The 9,685-nt window shown below is 36.7% G+C and overlaps 1 long non-coding RNA gene across 1 annotated transcript; it reads right to left on the reverse strand.

Moving 5' to 3' along the window:
* Positions 1–2,594: 2,594 nt before the first annotated feature.
* LOC103724067 lies at positions 2,595–9,307 on the reverse strand. The gene is made up of 4 exons (XR_005512182.1): positions 9,204–9,307; positions 7,794–7,948; positions 3,063–3,176; positions 2,595–2,950 (listed from the first exon to the last, which is right to left on the reverse strand). It is a non-coding gene; the product is annotated as an uncharacterized LOC103724067 (long non-coding RNA).
* Between the last annotated feature and the right edge of the window lie 378 nt (positions 9,308–9,685).

Here is a 9,685-nt window from a genome sequence, read left to right on the forward strand (position 1 = left end):
TTTCTAGTTTGGGAGAGATCACACCATGAATTAGCTTTGTGAGTGTATAAAGTCTGTTGATTATGATATCTGGTGTCATAATCAAGTATTTAAATGAAAATCTTCATGCTTGCTTTCTAATACATATAATGTATACCATTGAAAAGAGTAGATATGTTTCTGGATTGTCGCTGAGTGAGAGAAAATCTAATTTGGGCCGCCATTGATCTTTTATATAGGCCGTTAGGTCTATAAGAGGCAAGAGTATGAATGTTCTGGTACCGTATTGCCAAGATATGCAATCCAAAAGAGGGGGTAAATTAAGTTCTTTAAAAATTATTCGATATATGTAGCGAAAAATAACTTTTTCAAGTATTTGTGAGGTGAGAGAATAAGTATATATAGCTAAAGCAAGGATACATGAATGCAAATAATTAAAGCATGCATAAGCACAACAAACACAATAATCTTTATGGAGGTTTAGAACCAAACCCAACTCCTACAACCTATCCCCAAGGCTCCCTTCTTGGAAATTCAATCCACTATTCGTTCATCCAACTAATACACCAATGTTGGTTCCTCACCCACCAATCACCCTTAACTATCCCCAAGCTAGTTTACACCCCATTTCAAAGCATGGATCAATCTATTCCAAGTTTCAATGCCCTTTGAAACTTGACACCTCAATACAAGATTGAAAAGAAACTTTTACAAACTTGATGCTCCTTGAATGAGCTGAATCGAACCCTTTTGATGCACTTTGAATTCGAGGGAAGCCTTGAATTATCGCTTCTCTTGGTCGATGCTCAAGTTATGCTCTAGAAATGGTGGTTGCTCTTGTATTAAATGTTCTTTAATGTAATGACTTGTCTCCTCTTTTCTCTATTTTCTTTCTTGATTTTTGGAAGCGTTATATCTTCAAGAATGGTTGGAGAAGCTCTTTTGGCCGTTAGAGAGATAAACCAGTCATTTTAAGCCATTAAAAGTAAACTATGCTCGCTGGAAGCTAGCTATTGAAGCAGTCATGCACAAGGGTGTTGACTCCTAGTCACTTGGGTCAAGCACTGATAGGCTGGGGCCAACTCTTGCTTAGTTGGGATCAACTCCTAAAACAACTAAAAATCATAGACTTCTATCTTCACCTTGTGGCCATCAAGGGTTGAACTCTTGGCTTCTTAGGGTTGACTCATAGCTTACAGAGGTCGACTCTTGACCTATAGGATTAACTCCTGACCTATAGAGATCCACTCCTAAATACCAATATTTTAGCCCCTTCTATTTTCACCCTATAGCTTTCTAGGATCTACTCTTCACTCAATAAATTCAGCTTTTAAACTTGTGCCAATCAACTCCCATGTGCCAAGATCGGCTTTTCTGCACTTCGGGTCGACTCTTGATATCCTAAAAAATTATGTCTTTTGTTTGGGTATGTGGCATCTAGGGATCGACTCTCATATCATTCTAGAGTTGGCTTCTCTGCTGCAAAATCACCTAAAATTTTCAAATATTTTTATGCACTTCCAAGCTTTCTTACCTTTTAAATACCTCAAGCTTCCTTTAAAACAACTCCAAGAATACGCAATCATCAGTACCATTTTCAAATATTTTGTAGCTCATTAGGTAAACACTTTTGGTGGTGTTGAATGGCTGCTGTGCTGCAATGTTGTAGTTGCTTCTTGGGTACTCACTTGAAGGGGAAATGGTGGGATGGGACTTTTATTAATTAGATGGAGTGAAATTCCATAATGCCCAATTCGTTCTTTCCCTTGACCATGAAGTGCCATAGGATAACCTTTTCCTATTCTGCTCTTGCTTGGCATGGTAAACAGTATTGCCAAGCATTATCTCACCCTTCTTTTAGAATGCTAATTTTTCCGCGCTTCCATTCAACAATTATTTTAAACTGAAGAGACTTCTTGCCTATCATTGTTAAATTCATACACATAATTGTTGAAATAGTGTACTTGACAACTATCTATTTTCATATCATTTTTTTAATATTTTATACTTATTAAAATTTTAATTTTTTTTAAAAAGCCTCATTTACTGAATTCGCATGTACTCGTATCCCTAGAGATGCAATGCACGTGCCATGCTGCAGTAGAAGACAAGTGTAATTTGACAAAACAAAACTAAAGAGGCTGAAAAGGTCTACTGCTTTTTGCAAGACTGCCGGTTCATGGAAAGGGTATGGTGAGCGGCTTGCAAGCTCCTGGTCCATAAACACCAAAAATAATAGAAAAAAAAAAACGATCTGGATCACAAATATGGCGCTGTGAAGGTGGTGCCTCTCATTATCTGCCCAACATTCACAACACGTCACCCAAAACCCAGCTGGTTGCCATCCTAGCGTTGATTCAACATTTGCTGCTTTATGCTGTAACTCAAATATATGACCAATTGCTGGAACACTGAGTGTACCCAATTTGAAGATTGCCACATGCCTATCGTTCCAAAACAAGAAACAAAAGTTGACATGCCCCCAGTTGTCCCACAAGCCTTCATCTAAAAACAAATCATCCTCAACCAAGAGTTTTTCATGCACATCTTTCTAACCCAACAGACTAAAGAAACTATATCCACAGGTTGCCCTGTGTTTGCCATTGCTGCTGAGATTAGAATCAACAAAACCAAGCCAAGAATATGAATAACTACACTCACATATTACTGGTATGCTAGCAGTGCTCCAAAACCTAACATATTGTAACAAATGACTGTCGCAAGAGTTCTACAGGTCCTCTATTAGAAAAATCCTCCATTTTGTGAGACTGCATATCCTAGAATTTGGGCATGCTTATCTATTAACATTTTTTGTTTACATGAACCACATGGCTATAAAGAGCAGCTCAGAGCACCTTACAGACAGAACAAATAATTCCCCTTACAACGGCCTCAAGAGGGGGTAGTCTTCAAGCAGCTCCCCTCTGAAAGTGTGCCAGTTTCATTCTGGGGTCCACAGCACCTCGACAGCCTGCATTTAATGGTTCACAAATATTATATTTGAATCGCTGGATTAAGATAACAAAATTCTGTTTCCTTCACCACTTATAAAGCAATTTCCAATGTATAAATATTTGTAATACCAGAGTTTGGCGGGAAGGTATAGATGCCAGCTTTTGCAGTGCCTCCTTCAAGTCTGCACTCCCATTAATAACAGGTAGCTTATATACACCCTCAGCAGCAACCAGAATTGTAATCTAAATATGGAGTGAGGAATCAGAGAAAGAAACATACAAAATTGTGACCAAGGAAAACATTGTCATTATCTAGGTATGAAGCTACTAAACGTTGTACTATAAGAATGACGGTTGTGAGATCATGAAGATTTTACACATTGATATAAGTATAGCATAATATACACTTTGTGGAAAAAATTTGATGTGTTTAAAATACAGTAACAAAATTAAGCAGGTAATTTAGTACACAATATAGTGCAGAAGATGAGGTGGTACTCACTATAACATTATAAATGGTGCCTCATAACCAAATAACCTTGCTAGAATTTATTTGAAAATGATCATATTTTGAATCCAAACCAAGACCTCTAGATTTAGTGAAATGAGCTAGATTCCTATTTGTGAGATCAAATTTCTGTTCATTCGAGTTAATTGCCACATATGCAATATGTAATATGCATTACTAATGAATTGCATGAAACACTAAAAACTCAAATATGAACGTAACCCCAAAAGCAAATTAGATAAAAATAAACTTTTTGAAATGAAAATTATGGATATCATTTGTTTCAGTCACATAAGTTGGAGTATGTCTCATACATGACCAACATTTGAAAAGCATCCATGAAGTGTCTTCTCATGGTTGGTTGCCATTACAATAAAAGGATCGAACTATTTAAAATGCCTGATGGTTGTTCGGAGTTACTAATGAAATTAAGCATCAATCATTTCGCTTCCATAATGACAAATGTCTAAAGAAAAGTTTTTCCTCCATCGACCAAAGTGCTGACTTTAAAAGCTTAGTGTACTTCTCATTGAGGAGCTCAACGTCACGAATCCATTCCAAGAAACAAGTGTCAAAAATAATAGATGAAGATTCCTGATATATGACATGCAACCCTGAACTAAGAGCATGATGACACACTACATTTTGCCACTCCACAGCCAAATTGTGTACATAGACCATCTGTGAGGAGCTAGCATGGCCGTCAAGACTAGTCACGAGTTAGACTGACCAGCAATAAAATCCACCAAACCTATTTATACAATTTAGACAGAATCATGGTGAAGTAAACTGCTAGCATAAAATAAATTCTACTGCTAATATATAGATTATCCACCAAACAATAGATAAGCAAGGAGCTACTTCATGAAATCACATCTCAATATAGGCACAGAACTAATCCCAAACAACAAAGAAAAAAACTTCCAACTAGTAATAGCAATCAATATCAACTTTAGAGCACAAAGATCAGGTATTCCTTGGAAATAAGAAAACACCTGAAATATGGAGCTTGACATCTCAGAAAAGAAAGAAATAGTGGCAGAATGGAAGAACTCTCATGCGAGCAGCGACAAGGGATCCTAAGGTGCTGCAGGTCAACTCCACAAAACCCTCATTTCCAAAACTTGAAACCCTTACTGAGAGAACAGCAGCTCTAGAGAAAGAAACAGCAGAAAAAAATAGCCCCTTCAATGCCTCTCGAGTTCACATTGAGAAGCTTCATGCCTCAAAAAGTCAAACCTCTGAAACCTCATGTCTCTTTTCCAAAAATTCCCTATGCATAACTACTAATACAAATATGACCAAGAGACGAAATGACCCAAAATCTGCCCCAACCTGATCAGAAGTGGAATACCAAGTCAATGTCCAAACAATTTCTGCCCTGCGGAACTGAATGATAGGTAGTTTTCTTTCTTCAAAAAGTGAGTCGGCTCAACCTGACTGAAATAACAACACGAGATCCTAATCTTCTTACCGACCACAATTCTCTCAATAGTGAAAGTATATTTTCGAGTGGAACGTGGCCATCTCCATGTGCGAGTGTTTTAGAACAGTTGAAGCTTCAGAAGCAGAATGAAAGCTCATGGAAGCAAAGCAATTAATCTCACAGAGAAATATAGAGAATCAAATTGGGAACAAAAATACCCCCAGACCAGACAGACCATTATGACACCCTCAAAACTCTATTTGACTCCAACAGTAGTATTAGCAACTACTTATGTATTTGCGATCACTATTTTGCTTCATAGATCAAACAAATCCTAGATTTGGCTTTATAGTACGTTATTTTAAAAGTTGATTGAAAGTTTTATGAGCAATATTTTGTTTTCTAAATCCAGATTAGTAATGTCCATTACTTGTGACAATTAAGGTTCAACAATGATTAGATATGACCAAAGACCATTAGAAGATAGAGAAAGGACAAAGTGCTGGATTGCAAATATTTATTGTACATGGAGAAACTTTCCGTTAATCTTCTATTGGAGACAATAAAATTATGCATCTTCTATATAACATTGCTGTCCATGGCTGAGTCATGGCCATATTGAAACGACTAAAATAATAGGAGATGGAAAATTTCTTGACAACTTGCCCACACAACTTAACCTTTCAAAACTTCCACATCATTTTCATGAAAATATCCTTCATCAAAGTTTAAAATCTAGCAGTTCATGTGAAGCTCAAAACCTTTTTCCTTTTACTTTGTTGAGTTTAACTTGTTCATAGATGCATCTAACCATTCATAAGGATTGTAATTTATATTGAAGCCTTCATATCAGTCGCAACCAAGTTCACCAACCCACTATCGGAGGTTGGACCAGCCGGCAACGGTTCAGTATAGTATGAGATGAGTCCGCACCATACCATGCTAGGCATACCGAAACAAGGAGAGGGAGGAAGAGAGAAGCAGATCAAGAGAGAAACACGGAGGAAGAGAGAGAGAGGAGAGGAGAGAGAGAGAGGAGAAAGGTGAAGGGCTTACCTAGGCACCCTTGAAATTCCTCACCTCTAAGGTGTTTCATCGAACATGCTCCGAGCGGGCATCAAGGAGGCCGAGGGGCTGTAGAAGTGGAGAGGTGGCGACATGGGAGTAGGGTTAGAGGCTGTTGGAGGGTGATCACATGGAGGGAGGGTTAGCATGGACATTGTGGAGCGGAGAAGGGGAAGGAGAAACAATCCGAATAAAGGCCAATGAGCATGTAGAGAAGAGCAACGACGGCGGCAGCAATGGTGACGTAGGTGGAGACAAAGGGGTCGTGGAGGAAGCTGATGCGACTGCTCAAGCAGGATTGCAAGAGAGAGAGAGATGAGAGAAAAACGGCCAGAGAGGACCTCAGAGAGCATGGCGGATGGGTGGTAGGGGAGCAAGGGAGAGAGGGAGAAGACTTAGAGGCATCAGGGGGTGGGGGGTGGGCTTTGGAGCTCTAAAGGGTGAACAAACCGGACCACCTAAAACATTCCAATTGACTATTTCAGTTTGATACAACCCGAACCACCCCGTTCGGTCAGTTGGCCTCCTTGGAACAACTTTATTTCATATCTTCCTATAAATGAATGCCATGCTCAATAAGCACATTCAACTAAGCAAAAAAATCCATTCATCTCTTGAGCTTGAACCCTTCTAAGAGAAGTCCACCAAAAAGCATTACATGCATCTTTTAACTATCGTACGGTTATTTTCAGAAATAAGGGGAAGTGATGAACAAATCTCAATTAATCAATGTTCTTTAAAAATGTAGCACCCAGGAAACGGAAAAATCCTACTTCACAGTATTGGTAGAATGCTTTAGTCATTCATCTCTCTCATGACAATCTCATTTATGAAACAGCTCCGTATCAATTTTTATTTTTTATTGATGGGAGTACGGAGAGTGTCCCAAAAGGCCTCTTTAAGCTCTTAACCTCCAAACAACACATAGCTTCACTATAGACTTACTCCCAATTGGTGCAATTCTGATTTTATTCAATAAATCCTACATATAGTTGGACATAATTGTAGAAATAGAAAATACAAAAAACTATCATGCAGGATAAACACCAAGTTTTTGCCTCCAAATGAGAAGCTTGTGATCGAATCTAAGCAGGACAATAATAGTAACAACAATAGATTTTAGAGTTCTCTCGAATCTGAGTGGTCACAGTTGCATCATTATAAGAGTTGGACCTACAATCTGCCTCTTAATTTAGTGGTATGTTGCAAAAAATTCTGCCCACCATTTCATGACCAGCTTCTCTTGATTATTTAAAATAGCATTTCCAAATAGCTTTTATGTTCCAAAGACAATTAGACTGCAGATATGTTCAAGAAGCAAAGAAAAAAAGATGACCTGAAGATGTCGCTAGCAAACTAATACCCCTTGCTCGACCTAGTCTCATTTACATCCCTAAGGATGCAGATTGTCACTTTTCTTCTTTTACCTTTATTTGTGCTCTATTGTTTTCATCATAATTCTGGAATAAGCACCAATGCTCCCATGGATACCAACTTTGATATTAGTTAAATCTGTATAAAACTACATTTCAAAACTAATAACACACAAACAGTCAAGAGTTCCTGCTTTTGTTCAATTAAATTAGGTCCAGATTTATGTTATTTTTAATTAATCAAAGCATAAAATATAATTACAACATACTCCTGTCACTAATATCATTCACAAAACAAACACTGCAAGTAGAGACAACATAACATTTATCAAAATCTGGTCCAAATACACATCCTCCTTCATGTACAATTATTACTTTATAGAAAAATATATAATAGAGAACAACGTCCCTCTCAAACATAAGATCACAGACTTATGCAAAAAAGATTAATAGCATGCAAGCAAAGCTAATTTAAGAGCTATACATACCACAATATACTCATTGCTGAAACCCTTTGATCTCTGGCTGGCGTTTTTCCCTCTAAATGTTTACATGACAAGTGTCTCTTCATCAAATTTACCCTCCCTCAATTGAAAGTTATTGAAACGTTCTCCCCATCTTCTATAGTCCGTTTTACATCCACCTTCAAAATTCCAATCAGATAGTCATATTCAGGCTATCGCAATGCTTTAAGCAGCAACATCGGAAAAAAGTTTCACAATAAAACCATCATTGCCAGGATGAATTGTTCAAGAAATTTGCATCATTGAAGAAAAGAATGATCCTGATGCTTAACAACAGTTAAACAGTGCAGTTAAGAATATCTTTACTTTATTTCTGCATGAAAAAAAACAGCAGATAATCAAAACCAAATGCTTACCCAGAGGTGACTCTTTATTCGTAAGGCACAATGAAAAACTTTACAACTTACAATGAATATCATTTTCTGAGTCATAGAAATTACAATTGGAAGTTTCAATGCCTTAAATTAATATGGAGCATTATAGGAAATTAATTCTTACCTTGTATTCGTATTCTAAATCCAGCATCTATTCACTACATGAGATTCAAATTGCCAAACTCCAATATAGGAAAAAAAAATGCATTCACACTCTTAATCTTGCATGTGCAAATTAACAAATATGCATGTGCATCAAACAAGCATATGCACATCAATAGAGATGGCATGTACGCAAAAATCTGGCAGCATTATAACTAATTAATAGATAAGTGTTGAAACTAAAAGATAACAAATGAACTAGGTAGAAAAAAATATCGCTAAACTATAAAATTAAGGTTATGTACAAATCAAAAAGTAATATTGACATTAGATGGTCTTAACATCAATTTGATGGTTTCATATGCATTCTCATGATGTCATTAAAACAAATGACGTGATTTGTGAGATTCATAGTTTATGATTTTAAAATAATTGAAATTAAAAGTCAAAGTATTTCAATTCATCACGAAGTAGCTTCTAATATCATGTAAATCAAGGGCAAATTTTACCAGAAATTTTCAATCATCTTTAGATATGGTCAGTGAGTATATACAGTGTTAGTTCCTACAATAGTAATCAATAGGTACATTAGTAGTACGTAGACCAAGTACGCCGTATCGCCTGAACCGGCCATACGGAGCATACAGTACCATATCGATTCGTACTGGCACCTAGTATGGTGACGTACCAACACTCGTACACCCAAAAAAATTTGTACGATATCGACATTGTACTAGTGTGGCACCGGTACGGGGTCCGGTACCGAGATGGCGAACCTTGATGTAGACATCTAAATTCATACTAATGTTAATAGATCAACGCCCAAAGACTAATAGCAATATGCAATAACGGGGATAAAATTCTAGAAATGATTCAAGAAGATAAAACCATTGCTTACAATGAGTAGGCAGAAATACAACAATCTGGATGTCGAAGCAAAGCTAATGTTGTCTCTGAAAAAGATAAGAAAGTGTTAGGCAATGTAAAGCCCATTAATAGAATAAATACTATCTCAATTGAAAGCAAAAATTGTAATTAGTAAACAAATTTCAAACAAGGTCTAAGAACTGGATTCCAATTTTGTTAGGTCCATGGAATTTTTTTGCAGTTATAAAAGATTTTAGAGAATTTTGTATATAAGTTCTTTGTCTATGTACTTTCGACCAGTTTAGTTGAAGATAACATTGGACGTAAGTAAAACTCACTAAATATTGGTAATATACTTATTAAACATCAATTGTTTAAAATTCATAATATTTATCAATTTGAAGCTTTTTTAATGCCTATATGCACATCTTTCTTTCATTTCTGAATAGAACTCACTGATATATTAGATTTACATTTCTTTCTCAAATTTAAAGGTCAAGTGGCTACTATTAA

This window comes from Phoenix dactylifera, chromosome 6 (assembly GCF_009389715.1).
Source record: "Phoenix dactylifera cultivar Barhee BC4 chromosome 6, palm_55x_up_171113_PBpolish2nd_filt_p, whole genome shotgun sequence".
NCBI classification, from domain to species: Eukaryota; Viridiplantae; Streptophyta; class Magnoliopsida; order Arecales; family Arecaceae; genus Phoenix; species Phoenix dactylifera.